Here is a 17,300-nt window from a genome sequence, read left to right as displayed (position 1 = left end):
TTAATTAAGAGAATAAATGTTCTCATTGTTTAAGGCAGTTTGCATTGGGGATTTTCAACTTGCCCTCAACAGAATCTTAGAAAATACAGAATTCAAGTTGTAACATTTAAGCTCTGTGATAACCAAGTAAGACTGAGCTGGTGGTAGTACAGAATCTTCAAACACTTGGAATGTGAGACATGCTCTAAGTGTAAAATACTCACAGAATTTAAAATAAGACAGTATTAGAGGTATAAAAAATACCTCAGTATAGTTTCCATAGGGATCACACCTTGAAAAAATATTTTGGGATATGCTGGGTTAAATAAAATATATTCATAAAGTTAATTTCATCTGTTTCTTTTTACCTTTTTTTTTTAATGTGGCCATTAGAAATTTTTCAAAATTTTATTTTTGGCTGCACTGGGTCTTCACAGATGCATGAGGGCTTTCTCTAGTTGCAGCGAGTGGGGGGCTACTCTTCGTTGTGGAGCACAGGCTTCTCATTGCAGTGGCTTTTCTTGTCGTGGAGCAAAACTTGAGACTATATATGTACTCATATTATATTTCTACCAAACAGCATTGGTCTAGTTATCGTGCTCTCTCAAGCAGCCTAAGGCCATTAGGTCACATGGAACTATTTACTCATCTTTCTACTTACTGTCAACAAACATTTCTGCACTTTTATTATCCCTTCTTTGGGAAAGTCATTTTTCTCCATTGTGTTTTCCATACAGTAATTTTTCTCAGCCTAACTGAATAACTTACATTGATTCTAATTATTCTAAGTCCACTGAAATAGCCCAAAAGGCGTGTTGGAAATCTGAGGGGAGGCAATTTGGGCTGTCACATGAGGAGGAGCTCTACTGTTATTGAGTGGACAAGGCCTTGCATGTCCCACAGAGGATAACAGAAGTCACTTCCCCCATGTCATTCCTAGAGATGAAAAAATATGCTTACACATACCTGGACAGAATAAAATTCCCCTTCAGTTATAAATATGGTTATTTAGGGGTTTTTTGTTGTTGTTGTTTTTCCATGAGTTTAATGTAAGTTACTTTCTAGGAATGCAGCTACTGTGAAATCAAGGGAGAGATATGCTTTGTTTGGTCAGAACTTTAGAATTTACTCATCATTTTAGAAAAATCACATCATTTGTAACAATGGCAACACTGGTATCTGAGTAACCAGCACAGTTCAACAGCATTTGAGCTGCTATGACAATTCTATGCATTATGTCCTAATATACTGATTTCATCCTGATTTCAAAATGTCCAACAGAAAAACTGTCGATACTTCAATTCAATTGAAGATTGTCTTACATCTATTAAATCCAAACTAATTCATTGTATCAGAGGCAAGAATCTGGCTGGTTCTGACAAAACACAATGTATGCATTCCTAAAAAGTCACCTCACTACAGCAAACCGCCTGATAAAATCACAGAGCAGTGGAAGGGCTGCAGCTTGTGTTATTGTGGAGGAGGGTGGGCTGACCAGATGGCAAGGGAAGATGTAACACCTGATTTGGGTCAATGTGGCTTCCAACTCAGGGCTTCCCCAGTGGCCTGGCGATGCAGAAGACACAGGAGACCCAGGTTCAATCCTTGGGTGGGGAAGAGACCCTGGAGGATAGCCCGGCAACCCACTCCAGTATTCTTACCTGGAGAATCCCTTGGACAGAGGAGCGCGGCAGGCTACAGTCCATAGTGTCGCAAAGTCAGACAGAACTAAAGCGACTAAGCAGGCAGGCACACTTCCGATTCGAGGTGAACTGAGGTGGCTGGTCGATATCTGGGTGATGCACACACTCGTTTTGTGTATTCCACGGGCTGAATTCACTTGGGTGTGGTTTTCTGCGTTCCCTTTGTGTGGATAAAACCGCACATAAGCAAACACAAGTGCTCAAATCATCCCCTCATATTGCACTCACATCGAAACAAATTCATGTTTTCAAAACAAGTATGATGGCAGAACTGAATGTACTACATATGTCTCCTAGTATCATTTTATTCTAAAATTGCTTCATTTTTATTTCTCTTGATATTACATTCATGACATTACAGTGATATTTGGAAATTACATATATAATGAATAGGTAGATTTCTATCTATGACATTCCTTTCACAATAACAAAAGTGGGATAACAAAATATTTTCTATAGAGAGGGCACTGGGCCTGAGAGGACTGAGAATATTGGTTCTAACCTACTGGGCGGTTGTTAAAGAACTGTTGTTCTATATAATTGTTATTCCTCTTTAGTTGTGTCAATAGATCTGATAAGTGAGTCTCCCATTGTGCCATTCAAACTGCTGAAACATTTTTTCTAGGAAACAATTTTTCCCAGGACAGAATTAAAGAAAGAGTTCAGGTCATGCCACTAAAAATCACCAACAACCAGCACCCTAAACCTTCACTCAGTGCCCAAACCACCTAACTTTTCATATCTGTCCATCATTTTCAGAGGCAAGCAAAAGAAACCCTGCCTGGGGCTCCCCTGGTGTTGAGCCAGACCACACTGTCTGCCACATTCACAGGATCCTGCAGTCTAAAATTCTTACCCACATCTATTCTGGTTTTTGTTTTTATAAATGGAGACCTTTGTAAAAGAAAAGGAAAGTGATTCTTGGGCTGGAGTGATAGTTCACAAATTCAGTCACTCAAGAAGCATTTTAAAATGCATATTCCCAGGTCCTACTCCATACTTGTAGATAGATCCTGGAAATCGGTATTAAGAGCGATTTTTACAGGAGTTTCTGATGTGGAGCAGTTACGCTTAGAAGCAAACATCTCAATCATCATCTATTTCTTCAGGTGAAGAAATGGTGAATAAATGGTGAATGCCAGTAAATATGAGTACTAAGTTAGAGGCTGGGTTTCAGAGCCAGGGTTTTCTAACTCGTAAGAGATACACAGTATAATACAAAGTAATGACTGTCACAGAAGAAGCCTGTGTTATAATAAAGCAGTTTCTCAACCTTTTTCCATGATCTCTCCACCCTAAAGTCAAGCTTTCTTTTTTTTTTTTTGTCTGTGCCTCATAGTACCTTAGTTCCCAGAACAGGGATTGACCTGTGCACCCCTCTCCCTACCCTCCTACAAACACACACACACACACACACACACACACACACACACACATGCATGCAGTGGAAACTCAGAGTCCTAACCACTAAGCCACCAGGGAAGTCCCAAATCAACCATTTTTGGATACTGTTTTCCTAATTTCCTCCCACCATGAAATTTTATATACAGTATATTTTATGTATTATATGTATATCTGTGTTTTAGACATTAAAAGAATATATTTTGTCCCCCAAGAATGAATTTTTGCTCCCTTGGGGACAATATTGGCCCAACTGAGAAGACATGTGATTAAGGTATATAAAAAAGATGCTGGGAGAGCAGAGAAAGGGGTGACTCACTGCCTGGGACCGTCAGGGAGGACAGAGGAGGAAGTGACATTTGAACCAGGTTTTGCAGGATGAGTAAGATTTGCCATCTGGGAAAGGAAGGGAAGTGGTTCTAGAAGGAAAAGCTCCCAGGCATGTGTGTTAAATGTTTGCATAGTACCTTGTGCTCTGAGGTCTACACATCTACAGAAAGACTGGGGACTTTAAAAATACAAATTTTAGTACAACTTTAGATACAAACTGCCTCTTAGGAGGTATCAAGGGGAGGTATCACCCCTTTTGGGGGCGAGGGGTACATACGGAGCAGAAGCTGTGAAGAATGTTGAGTTATTAAAGGTAGCTATTTGGTTCCTTTAATTTCAGCCTATGTCTCAGATGGAAAGACTCCTGAGTAATAAATAATAGAGCACACTTTGGGCATATTTCATTCACCACACTCCCAGACACACTTCGAATACCATTCAAAGCGAGTCGTGAAATCTCTGATTAATATACAACACAGAGCTCTCTCTATACACTCTCAAGGGTAAAAATACTGCTGAAAAGCCAGTTCTTTTAAAAGCTGAGCATCTAACACCACCTTGTGAATGATAATAAATGGCAAGCTAAGCCAGAAGGTAGACTGGCCCTCTGCCTGGGTCTGAAAGTATTATATACAGAAACACAGGCCAATTCTTCAACCAAGAGTACAGGATGGTCTTCCAGTGAGAGAAGATCTCCTATGAGACTCTTGGTATTTCCCAATTCCAGCTTGGTCAGAAATAGCAACCCTAACTCTCATGGATTGTTTTCCCATTCTGTTTTTTTCCCTTCATACTTCCCATTCAGGCTGCACTAGGAATGTGCGTCTATTTGTTAGTAAAATTATATGGCAATTATTTTCCCTAAGGTCAAAGAAGTTTAGGACTTTTCACCAACCTCAGGTCCCTCCCTGGCTTCATGGAATTTGTCATCCACTGAAAGAGAGGAGCATTGCACACAAAACTATAGGGCTAATTTCAAACGTGATCATGACAAGGAAAAATTAAACAGCGTTAGACAAATGAAACAAACATAAACTTAGAACCCACAACTACACATGCACATCAGGATGCGTCACACTGTGCAGGACACCACGGCAAAGACAAATTTATATTATGGGTAAGGAGCAAGAAGAGAAAGCCAATCTTCCTAAAAGAATTATGACTATGTTTACCCACTCTAATTATTATAATTAGAACTCCATCCATTTGAATGAGTACTGTCCAGCATCAGATTTATTTCTTAATGGTATCATGAGCCCAAAGAGAACTATGCAAGGATACTGCATACAGCATTGTTCGCAGAAGGAAAAGTAATGACCCAAGTGCCCACAGAAAGGGGATTAGTTACATGCAAAGAGTCCATCTATGCAGTATTCAAAAGAATGTGCTAGGGCTATAGATACTAATATGAAACTACATCCAAAACACTTTGTCAGATTAAAATAAATAAAATGTAGCATTCTATCCATTTACATGTAGACTGTGCTTCCATTTATGTGACATTTAAGTAGAGGGATACAGGTCCAAGTAAACTTGCACATACACAGAACACCTCTGGAAGAACACAGGAAAAGTGATAACAGTGATTGCCTCTGGAGGCAAGAACTGGGTATATGAAGTCAGGAGTGGTAAACAGACATCTTGTCCATAATGTTTACTTTACTATTATTGGAAGCTTGCCATATCTGGTTAAAGAAAAATTATCTCAAACATCATATATGGAGAACAGAAGTGTTAACCAATAACAGAAACCATTCATTTTTTAATCTGCTTCCCATCCCAAGTCTGTCTGCTTAACAGCAGTCTCTAAATGTTTAGAAATAAGGTCGGTGGAACTGGATGGGTGGAGAGCAAGGTTCAGATACTATTGGGAGGAAGCCAGAAAGTAAAGAAAGGGTGGGGCGGGGGGTGGGGGAACGATAAAGGCTTGTGTGCCCAGCAGACAAAGCTTCATGGACTGTTCATAAAGATGGGAGGATGCGCCTCTGGTGGGGAACATGATTTTAAGTGGTATATAGACACTTTGCTGGACAAAACTGATTCACATAATGAAAAAATTCATTCCCTTTTCAAATCTGTTTTATTCCTTAGATACAATAAAAGAGGAAGTCTCAGTTTGGTACAAGTATGTCTTTATGGTCTCTGGGTACTCTCCTGGAGTTAAAATTCGATAACAGTGTTTTGACTTAACTATATTTCTTTTCACTCATATCCTTCTTAGTGCAAGTAACTTTGGCTTCCATTTGTGGTCGTGACATAAAGTTTCCTTCTAAAATAGATGTAGTTGATTTCAGTTTTTAAAAATGAACCATTTTCAGTGAAAATATTAAGTAACAGAAGAGGTACAGGGAGATGGCAAAAACTGTGCATGTGATACACGAGTGACTGTTGTTTGGGAAGCCGTGAGTTGAAAGAAAAATTATCCTCAGCCTGAGAAGTTGAGAATTATCCAGAGCTGAGAAGTCGCACAGTTATGTAGTTGTGACTATTGTTGGTTTTTCATTTTCATCCCACTGAACGAGCACTAAATAAAAATAAGGGAGGTTCTTATTACAGAACTGAACTGAAGCTGCAGCTCAGTTTTCTTTGTCGATGGTATTTAACAAGAATATCTTTAGTTTCCTAGAGACGATTCTTTGGATAGCTAAGAACACTTAGAACCAAGAGTTCAGGCCAAACGCTGAAGGCCTAATTAAAAGTATGATTCTTGCCCTAATGTGTCACACTAGCCCTTTTGTTGGCCTCCCAGGAGAGAAGAAACACTTCCACTGAAATCACATTTTCCAACTTTCTCCTTCTCCAGTGCAACCACTTTTTCATTAGCTAATCCCAATTAGAATGTTTTTTACTAAAGCCATAAATCTCTGCCACTCTCAATAAGCATAAATTATATAGTAAATAACCATATTCTGTGTCTGTCCAAAAAAATAAGAACCTCTTTTTTTTTTTTTCCAGTTCATGAGACTCAGAGTTGCTAAGTCAACACTCAGGCCTTTTGATTTGGGTTCCCACCCCCACCCCCCTCTCATCTATCAGTCGTCTTAAATGCAACACTTCTCTTAGGAAGAAAATGATCACCAATGAAACTTTTCTAAAATTAGCCACAATCAAATTATTCTCTTTCTTCCTCCTTGTGAACAATTTAACAGAGTGGGAAGAGCTGGATCATTGTGCTAAAACCTACCTCTGCCATTTACTGGCTGAATGACCTGGGACACCCCTCAGCTGGCTCAACTGAGGAGACAGACCTTATAAGATTTTGTTTCAAAATAAAAGGAGAAGATAAATATACACGGTTTAGCACAGTGCCTGGCACGGAGTATGTGCGCATTCATATTAGCTGTCCCTACTGTAGAAATAAAAGTGGTGATTTTTGTTGTTGTTCCTTTTGTGGTCAGCAATTGTTTAACCCAACATTTCATAGGTTAAACTAATTAAAAGAAACATAGCTTATCCTGTGATTGATTTTCAAGTTCATTTATTACCCATTTCTCTATGGTTTAGTTTAATTAAATTGAGCGGCATATCAAATATTGATTTTAATAAAATCTTGATTAATATTCAAGCAATTATCAAACATGATTTTTCATGCCATTCCTGCATTTCAATGAAACCAACCTAAAAACTAATTTGCTTTTAAATAAAGAAGTGATTTACATATATGTGTGTGTGTGTGTGTGTGTGTGTGTGTGTGTGTGTGTATAAAATATATACACCTCAGGCTATTTTAAGGAATAAAGAAAAAATGGCCCCCCAGTCTTTTTATTAGCATTAGCAAAGATAAGGCGCCATGTCTGACCAGCACTGCAAAAGCCTAATCCAGGCAGTCATGTCATTTCCAGTCAGCAGTGAAAGGAGAAAAACAAAATAGAATCAGTTTCTTTGATAAATGTTTATTTAGCACCTACTTTGTACAAGGCACTGTCCTACACCATCCAACACAAGTTAAGGTTGAAAGAGCTAATCCTGCAGCCAGTTTTAACATGTGTGGAAGAATTCAGTCACACAGGAAGTCCATTAAATTATGCAATAACCAGAGAAGTACATGTATTTCAACTCTTGAAATTACTTTGTTGTGGAACTTATGTGTATAGCTTCACTCTTAGGAGAATAAGATGTAAATGTGATGGTATAAATTATCAGTAGGATCATATTAGTAATCACCATGAATATAAGACGTTCAGTAAGTTTTGGTTTGATAGTTAAGTGCTTAAAACTTTTCTAGCCAATATGTATTGCAGCAGCGCCACCTAGAGGATTCTTAAAAACATCACAGGGTCATTTCCCGGACTCAGCCATTCTTCCTACTTAAGCAGAAAGAAAAGTATCTGCCGCATTCTGGGTCTTCTGTCATTTACAGCAATTCTATCCATCTATTTGGCACCTTCTTAAATCTTTAGATTTCTATAAAATATCTAAATAAAATTGAATATGCTAAAAATCACAACACATTTGTGCAGAGGATCCCAATTTTCCCCCTGGAAGAAGGGTAATTGGGTGTGTCCTAGGACATTATGGCATGAACCACAGTGGTCCCCTTCCCTGGGGCACAAACCCTCCTTATTCTGTCCTAAATCCCAGACAGGGGAGCACTTAACGCAGACTGGCTATTTGGTAACAGGTCAAAGTCTTATTCCAACATTTATTTAAAAGAGTTGAGAAGTTGATTTTCTATTGTTTACACCAGCAGATCCAGTCCATTCTTTTTTTTTTGTAATTTTTTTCAACGAGGTAACTGCTTTGGAGGCAAATTAAAAGGATTAATGTTTAGATAAGTGAGTTCTTCATAAGAACTAGGATTCTCCTTGTGTTATTTGGTTTCAGAATTTCAGCCAACTCTTCACTCAGCTGACTGCAACCTCAGAAGGGAATGGCAAAAATGCACCTTCAGGAAGGCAGGTAGAGTGCTCATCTTCGCTGCCACTTGAGGGTGCTGTCTGCCTCAGAACGAACAGATTCACACCTTGCCACGCAAGACAAAATGTAGAAATCTGAGTTAGCCATACCTTCTTGACTGTGTATGGGAAGTCAGTGTTCCTACCTGAACACACTAGTAAACAGCAGGGAGCCAGTGGGGGAACAGTCATGGCGATTCTCTAAATTTCAAGTTAAGCACTTCGACCTAGTTTTTCAAAGACTAGGTTTTACCTAGAGAACTCTTTTACTCTTTTCCCCATTCTGTGAGGAAAAGTCACAGCTAAAGTCACACCAAACTGCAATAATCTAAGTTCTGTGAGGTATCTTCCATTTCCTTGCCCACTCTTTCCCTTCTATTCAACCTTCACATCTGTTCACCTAACGAGTGTCTGATTCTTTATGACTCACCCTTTGCCATGTGAAAGTTGCTCAGTCGTGTCTGACTCTTTGTGACCCCATGGACTATAGTGTCCATGGAATTCTCCAGGCCAGAATACTGGAGTGGGTAGCCTTTCCCTTCTCCAGGGGATCTTTCCAACCCAGGGTTCAAACCCAGGTCTCCTGCATTGCAGGTGGATTCTTTACCAACTGAGCTATCAGAGAAGCCCCAAATGCTACGAAAGCAGGGCTATTCCTATTTAATTCACTGCATTCCCATGTATTCCCATGGTTCTTGTGCAAACACTCCACCAATATTTTTGAAGGAACAATTCCCCTATGTAAGTATGATTCACCTCAAGAAGGACTCTGAGGCTTCACACATTATCTCCATTGCTTTGCCTTCCAAACATGTGCCTCAGTTGTGCTTCCTCGCTTACCTGTCCTCTTAATCCCTAAAGCGGTCAGAAGAAAAGTCCAAGATTCCACAATGTAAGCTGCTTCTTGCTAGTCAAGGCTTACAGCAATTCCACTTGGCAGCCTGGTCACAATCTCCAGACTAGGATCTATTTTAGGATCTGCAGACTACCCATCTCAGTTACTGAGTCACTGCAAGAGAAGTGTTCAATCAAAATATTATATTTGCCGGACGGCTCTTTCTGGAATGTCTGGGGTTCTCTTAGGAAGCAGCGGTCAACGGGGAGGAAGAGAGCCCTCCCTCTTTACAAGTAGATAACAAAGTCTTCTCTCCTGTATGCAGTTGGCCTAACAGCATAAAAGGAAGACAGGAAGATATCTTTGTTTCTCATTGGACCACTTATTGTATCCATGGAAGGACTATGACATTGTGGCACTAGGCAAGGGGAAGAGTGTAAAACAGGCACTCAAATACCGACTCAGAGCCACCCTGGGAAATTTCAGAGTGATATGAAATGGGATTTATCACTCTGGACTCTTATTCTGTCATCTGGCTTCTTTGCCTCAGAGACTGTATCTACAAGCTTGACAGGCTTAAGGAGTCGTTGTGAGGGCAACTGACGCAGGGTATATCAAAGTGCTTGGAAAACTATGCCCAGCTAACAAAAAATGATAGAGAAGAAATTGTTAACAGAAGGACCACAGACTTCCCCAATACCAATTATATTTAGTTTTTAGGGGTCTGGAGAGAATATTTCACTGCTTACATCCTCACATAGGTTTAATTAAGAAGTAAAACTTACAGAAAAATTAGCCAAGCATATCCTAAATGATAATCAGTAGATTCTGAGATTAAGAACTGGGTAGAGATCATATAGGGTACAATAAAGGGGAAACACCATGTATAGTTGTCCCATTTTGTTTCCATATTTATAATTGTATGGATGGAAATATACATGCAGAGTATGATGAGTAAACATTTTTCAGTCAGTCACCTTAGACAAAGCTATAGTTTTTATTCATTCATAAAAAAATGTTTTTATTATAATTACTGAAAACTGGAAAAACACAATAAGAACTTCCTGAAATGAACAAAAGATATCAAGCCACAGTTTCAAGATGCATGACAAATGCCTAGCATTTTGTTTGTTTTGCTTCAATTTAGTTTGTTTCTTTTGTTTATGGATCTTCAATTTCTCTAGCACCATTTATTGAAAAAGCCATGTTTCCTTCACCGAATGCTTCTTCACCTTTGACAAAAATCAGTTGGGAATATTTGTATGAGATTATTTCGAGGTTCTCTGTTCTACTGCATTGATCTATATATTTAACCCTCCACCAACATAACCTAGTCTTGATTATTGTAGTTATATATCTTGAAATTTAGTACAGTGGTTTCTCCAACTTTATTTTTCCTTTTTTTTCAAAATTGTTTTTGTGCTTATATTTTGTTTTTCAATACAAATATTAGAATACTCTTCTCTGTATCTTCAAAAAATTTTGCTGGGATTTTGGCAGGAATTAACCCTGTACATCAATTTGGAGAGAACTGGCATCCCCTCATTTATTTTGATGATCATTTTCTTCAGCAGTTCATAGTATTAGGCATACAAATCCTATGCAAGTTTTATTTACACCTGAAGATTTCATTTCTACAAGTTGTTTTCATAGATTCCATAGCATTTTCTACATATTCAATAATCTCCAAATAGGGACAGTTTTATCTCGATTCTCAATCTTTTGAAAATCGTTTGCCTTTTGGGTCCTTTTCTGGCTTTACTGCACTGGCTAACTGGTCCATCACTGTGTTCAAGAGTAGCAACAGAGGACATCCTTTTTCCCAATTTTTGGAGAAAAGCATTTGTCTTTCAACATGAAGTACAGTAACTGTAGCTTTTTACAGACGCTCTTTATAAAGCTAAAGTCCATGGGGTTGCAAAGAGTCAGATATGACTAAGTGACTAACACTTTAGAAAGTTATAGGAATTCCCTTTCATTCCAAGTTTGCTGAGTGTTTTTTTTTAATCATGAATTGGTACTGAATTCTGTCAAATTTCTCTTTTTGCATCAATTATTAATCATGTGATTATTTTTTCTTCCTTAGTCTGTTAACATAGTGTATTAAGTACTGACTGACTTTTGAATGATGAACCAACCTTGCATTCCCTGGGATAAACTCCAGTTGGTAATGGCTTATAATTCTTTATAATTTCTATTTCTATTAGCTAATATCTTGTTAAGGGTTTTACATGTACATTCATGAAAGATACTGGTCTATAGTTTCCTTCTCTTCCTTTTTTAATACTGTCTTTGGTTTTTATAATAAGATAATGCTAACTTCATAAAATGAATTGGGATGTCTTCCCCCTTCTACTTTTAGAATGATTGTGTATAAATGATATTAATTAGTCTTTAAACATTTTGCAGATTTCTTTGGTGAATCTGCAGTGGAAATTTCCTTTGGGGAGTTTTCAAATTATAAATTCAACGTCTTAAATAGGTACAGAGCTATTTAAATTATCTATTTCAAACTGGGTTTTTGTGGCAGGTGATTTTAAGGAATTGGTCCACTTCATCTAAATTGTAAACTGTGTGCATGCAAAGTTGTGCATACCACTAACTTTTTAAATCTCTGCAAAGTATGCAGTGACATTCCATGTTTCATTCTGATACTGCTAATGTGTGCTTTCTCCCATTTTTGTCTTTGCCCATCTTTCTAAAGTTTGTTAATTTTATTGATATTTTCCAAATACCAACTCTGATCTTCTCTATTGTCTTCCTGTTTTAAACGTTTGATTTCTGCTCTTATGTTTATGATTTACACTCTTCCGCTTCCTTTGGTTTTTTGTAGATTCTCAATATGAGAGCTCACTTTAAAATGTTTTACCTTTTCTAATGTTAATAATTTAATGGCTATAAATTTGCCTCTCATCATTGCTTTAGCTATATCCCACAATATTGATATGTTGTATTTTTATTTCCATTCAGTTCACTGTATTTATTTCTATTCTCTTAAGATCTCTGTGATTCATGCATTATTCAGAAGTGTGTTGTTTATTGTCCAAGTGTTTGGAGATTTTAATATCATCTGTTATTGATTTCTAACCTGACTCCACTGTCCCTGGAAACATACTGTTTTACTTCATTTAAATTTGTTGAGATTTGTCCTATTGCCCAGGATGGTATATGCTCTGTGGATACATGAAAAGAACATATATTCTGCTGATGTTGGTTACAGTGTTCTATAAATGTCAAGTAGATTCTGTTGGTTGATAATGCCAAGTTCTTTATCGCTGGTAGTTTTTCTGTTATTCTTCTATCAATTGTTAAGAAAGGGGTCTTGAAATCTTCAATTGTCATTGAAGATGTGTCTACTTCTTTTAATTCTGTCACTTTCTATAGTTTGCAGCTCTGTTGTTTGATGCATACCTTTTTAGATTTGCTGTATCTTCTTTGTGGATTGATCATTTTATCCTTAAATAATTTTCCTTTTATATCTGGCAATTTTCTTTGCTGTGAAGTCTACTTATCTGATATTAAAATTCTTGCTTATTTGGATTAATGTTTACATGATATTTCTGGTTCCTTAGTGGAAGTGACTAGAGAGCTACTAAACACAGCTGGAGGCATCTCTCCACAGGGTTTGCCTGTCCACATGAAGGTGGTTGGTTGCTAGTAATTGGCTAGAGTACAGTGGTTAGTTTCAAAGTGTTTCCATCTTGTTGGCTGGCCCTTCCTGGTCCTTGGATTCAAGAGTAGGCTTCCGGGTTTTTTGTTTTTCATTTCTGTGCCTATCAGCATTTCTGCATTACCAGCTTCTTCAGTTCCTATTCTTGGATATAAAAGGCAAAAAAGAAACCCAGGTAACTTACAATCAGGTCATACCTTGGGTCCCAAGGTCCCTAGGCAATCTGCCTGATTTACTCCACCTGTCAAAGTCTTCTTGGGTTTGTACACATAATTTGCAGGACTTTTAGTTATACTCCATGGGAAGAATAGGGAGACATACATCTACTCCATCTTTCCAAAAACAGAAATCACTGGTAATTTTTTGAAGAATTCTGACAATCTCTCCTTCAACTGGTGTGCTTAGTCTGTATCCATTTAATGTAACTGTTGTTAAATCAGAATTTAATTCTACAATTATATCATTTTTTTTCTGATTGTTCCATTTGTTTTCCATCCCACTGTTTGTCTTTCTCTTTTAGGTTATCTGAACAATTTTTAGTACTCTAGTTTATCTATTATGCTATCCTATTGTATTTGTATAAATTTTTTATTGGTTCCTCTATGGATTACACACCTCACTTCAGAGTCTAGTTAGAAGTAATACTTGAACACGTCAAGTAGAATGTCAGGATACATCCCTTTAGCCTCCCTACTCTGTTATGACTATTTTACATATTGCATTTACATACTTTTAACAATGTTTTGTTTTCAACCATCAAACATATTTAGAAGACTCAAGAGGGGGGAAAAGATGTCTATTACAGAGGTCACCAAGTTTTTCAGTGAAGATCCAGACAGTAAATATTTTAGGCTCTTCAGGCCATACAATGTGAAAGTAATGATTGGAAATGACCATGTGGAAGCTTCTGGAATGTGGGCAGTGCTCTATTTCCTGACCTGGTTGGGGGTTACATAGGAGTTCACTTTGTGGTAACTCAATGACTGTGTATTTTCTTTTAGGCACGTGGCCTATGTTAGTAACTCACCAATCAACTTTTGTGCACCAAATTGTTTTGTGTGTTATACCTAACAATGAAAGCAATTCTGAACTAAATAGACTAGAGACCTTTTGACTGTATTATCAGGAAAAAAGAAGGGGTATATAAAGTGCATGGTTCTCTTATTGCTCCCTTCAGTCCTTTCTTCTTTGAACAAAATTAATAGACCAGGAAATAGTAACAATTTTCCCTCACCCCTAAGATACTCAGACTATCTATTGAGTGCAGTGCACAAAGATGGAAACTGCTTGCTGGAGCGAGAAGTTTAAAAATGGGAATTGTGAAAAAATGAGATGAGAGGTAGATGAATTACATTCGATGAACATTTTAAGTGAATAACTGGAGAAGAGGAATAAGAGAACAATGGGAAAGATGTTCTTTAGTGAGAAAGTCAGTAATACAAATTCTAGATTTTTTTCATAGGGAGGGGAGGAAGGAAAAGGAGGTTGAAGAGAAAGTAGTCAAGAAGGAAGAGAGGACAGAAATAGGGAAGGGAAGTAAGGAGGGAAAGGCTAGAGAAAGAGAAAGCTGAGAAAGAGAGAAAGAAGGGAGTAAAGGAATGGAGGAAATTAGGAAGGACACTAAAGAAAAGAAATGACACAGAAAGTAATGCGGTTAAATGATCCATAATGGGCACCCAACACAAGCCAAGTAGTTTACCCACATAATATCTTTGACACCTCACATAAACCCTCTAAGTGAGATATTGTCTTTCCTATTTTATAAATGAGGAAACAGAAGCTCTTATAACTTACTTTACTCACAGAAACACACCTAGAAACATTAATCTTAGTTGCATCTAACTCCAAATTCTGTTCTCTAGGAAACCATTTAATTACAACCGAAAAGATTTCCTTACAGGAAGTAAATGCTTGTGTTACACTTGAGTCCGGAAAAGAATTACCCTAGAGGTTGCCTTTGTCCTAATATAAAGTAGAAAATGGCTGATTTTCTGAAACTCTAAATCTATCATTCCAAAATGGTACTGGGTCAGTTATAACACTTACTAATGTCACTGACATCCCCTAATTCTGCTTCAGTATTAAGGGCAATTTTCAAGCAAACTGTTGTTGCTGTTGCCGTTTAGTCCTAAGTTATGTCCAACTCTTTTACAACCCCATGGATTGTAGCAGGCCAGGCTCCTCTGTCCATGGGATTTCCTAGGTAAGAATACCAGAGTGTGTTGCCATTTCCTTCTCCAGGGGATCTTCCCAATCCAGGGAGTGAACCTGCGTTTCCTGCACTGGCAGACAGATAATTTACCACTGAGACATAAAAAGGAGAGGGAAAAAGTTGGCTTAAAGCTCAACATTCAGAAAACTAAGATCATGGCATCCAGTCCCATCACTTCATGGCAAATAGATGGGGAAACAGTGGAAACAGTGGCTGACTTTATTTTTCTGGGTGGGCTCCAAAATCACTGCAGATGGTGATTGCAGCCATGAAATTAAAAGACGCTTACTCCTTGGAAGGAAAGTTTTGACTAACCTAGACAGCATATTAAAAAGCAGAAACATTACTTTGCCAACAAAGTTCCATCTAGTCAAGGCTATAGTTTTTCCAGTGGTCGGTCATGTATGGATGTGAGAGTTGGACTATAAAGAAAGCTGAGTGCCAAAGAATTGATGCTTTTGAACTGTGGTGTTGGAGAAGACTCATGAGAGTTCCTTGGACTGCAAGGAGATCCAACCAGTCCATCCTAAACGAAATCAGTCTTGAATATTCACTGGAAGGACTGATGTTGAAGCTGAAACTCCAATACTTTGACTACCTGATGCGAAGAGCTGACTCATTTGAAAAGACCTGATGTTGGGAAAGATTGAGAGCAGGAGGAGAAGGGGATGACAGAAGGTAAGATGGTTGGATGGCATCACTGACTCAATGGACATGGGTTTGGGTGGACTCCAGGAGTTGGTGATGGACAGGGAGGCCTGGCATGCTGCAGTTCATGAGGTTGCAAAGAGTCAGACACAACTGAGCGACTGAACTGAGCCATCAGGGAAATCAAAGAACCTAGTGTACACTTTTTTGAGCAAAATCACTAGAGTACTAGGAGAAGTTGTGTTTAAACTGACAAATAATGCCTTATCTTATGAGAAAATGGGCAAAAAGTATACTCCTTGGCTCATTATTTAGTATTTGCCAACTGGTAGGAATGCCAGTTTCTATACAGGATGGTACTGAAAATACCAAGAGAAAACTCGAGCTCATGAAGTTACCTGGATTTCTTCAGATTAAACAGAGAGTAGAAACAAATTATTAGAGAGAGAGATCCCAGCAGAAAATTATCTCACTTTGACAAGATTACATGTGAAGAACAGTAGACTTTATCTTCGCATGTAGAAGATAAAGTATCTTCTACTGTATCTTCATACAACTTCGGTGGTGTCACTTCAAGAGTACTTGCAAAAAGTAGTATTCATTAATTCTTTCACGTTAGTTTAAAGTTATTGAACTATAGTTAGCATTTACTGTGGGTCAAAAGAAGTGGTGAGGGGATGAACAGAAGATAAAAAGAGAAAGAGGGGTTCCCAAATACTGAGCACGGGTATAGGGAACGTGATAGATGCTGCCAAGATACTTTATACAGCACAGCTCTGGATATTCACTATAGTCTCTCAAAAAGCATAAAAATTAAACCATGCTACCTCCAAGGAATAATTAGGAGTGAAAATCGATACGGAGAAAATGGCTCATATTCTCCTCATTGATTTTCTGTGCACACTGAGTCAAACTTGACTGTTGGCTGGAAGTCAGCTTGGCTACTTCTTATTACTTTTTTCAGCAGTTGGATACTCCTGTCAGTGCCTTTCATGGCAGAGTCTCTCTTTGCGCTAATCACAGCTGTCAGCTATTGAATGAGTTTGACACCCTGACTTCAGAAAGGAGGAGATTCACAGACCATGCATATGCAGTCAGTTCCTTCATTAATGCTGACTGACATCAGCGATAACATGGTGCACTGCCACTGATTTTCAGAAGCAAAACAAATGGCTGCACAGCCAAGCAGGAATCTCCTGGATCCAAAACACCCAGAGAGCCCAAGAATCAGTGTTTATACAGTTCATCCAGTATTGCAGTATATGCCTACACTTTTATCACTGAAAAGCATACAAGCAATCAGTGCAGAACTAGATCTGCAAACACACACATCAGCTCCTCCCCCAGAATCTCAGTTGCCCATTCCAAACGACCTTGACTGGAGTGTCAAGTGTGGAGTGACAAGGGGGCATGAGTTAGCCATTGTGACTTGGCTTTTTGAGAAGCAGTAAGTTTCTCAAAGGGGAAAAAAAAAACTGAAGCAGAACTAGAGCTTCAGCGAGTGTTTTTGTACATAACATAGTACCATAAAAGGGTAAGACTCCAAGCTGAAATGGATCATCTAGTCCCAAGCCAAGTTCAAAACTTTTCCAGGGCATCCCTGACCAGGAAGACGGCGTATTCAGAT

The 17,300-nt window shown here is 38.3% G+C and overlaps 1 long non-coding RNA gene across 1 annotated transcript in view; it reads right to left on the bottom strand.

Moving 5' to 3' along the window:
- The window catches only part of LOC139029954 (uncharacterized), a 267,587-nt gene that overhangs the window by 249,015 nt on the left and 1,272 nt on the right, over positions 1-17,300 (bottom strand). Inside the window, exon 2 of the long non-coding RNA XR_011482300.1 lies at positions 1,641-1,842. This is a non-coding gene — a long non-coding RNA (uncharacterized lncRNA). The remainder of the gene's footprint in view (positions 1-1,640; positions 1,843-17,300) is intronic.

This window comes from Odocoileus virginianus, chromosome 20 (genome assembly GCF_023699985.2).
Source record: "Odocoileus virginianus isolate 20LAN1187 ecotype Illinois chromosome 20, Ovbor_1.2, whole genome shotgun sequence".
Taxonomy (NCBI): domain Eukaryota; kingdom Metazoa; phylum Chordata; class Mammalia; order Artiodactyla; family Cervidae; genus Odocoileus; species Odocoileus virginianus.
The sequence above is the reverse complement of the archived record's forward strand: the minus strand, read 5'-3'. Positions and strand labels throughout refer to the sequence as shown.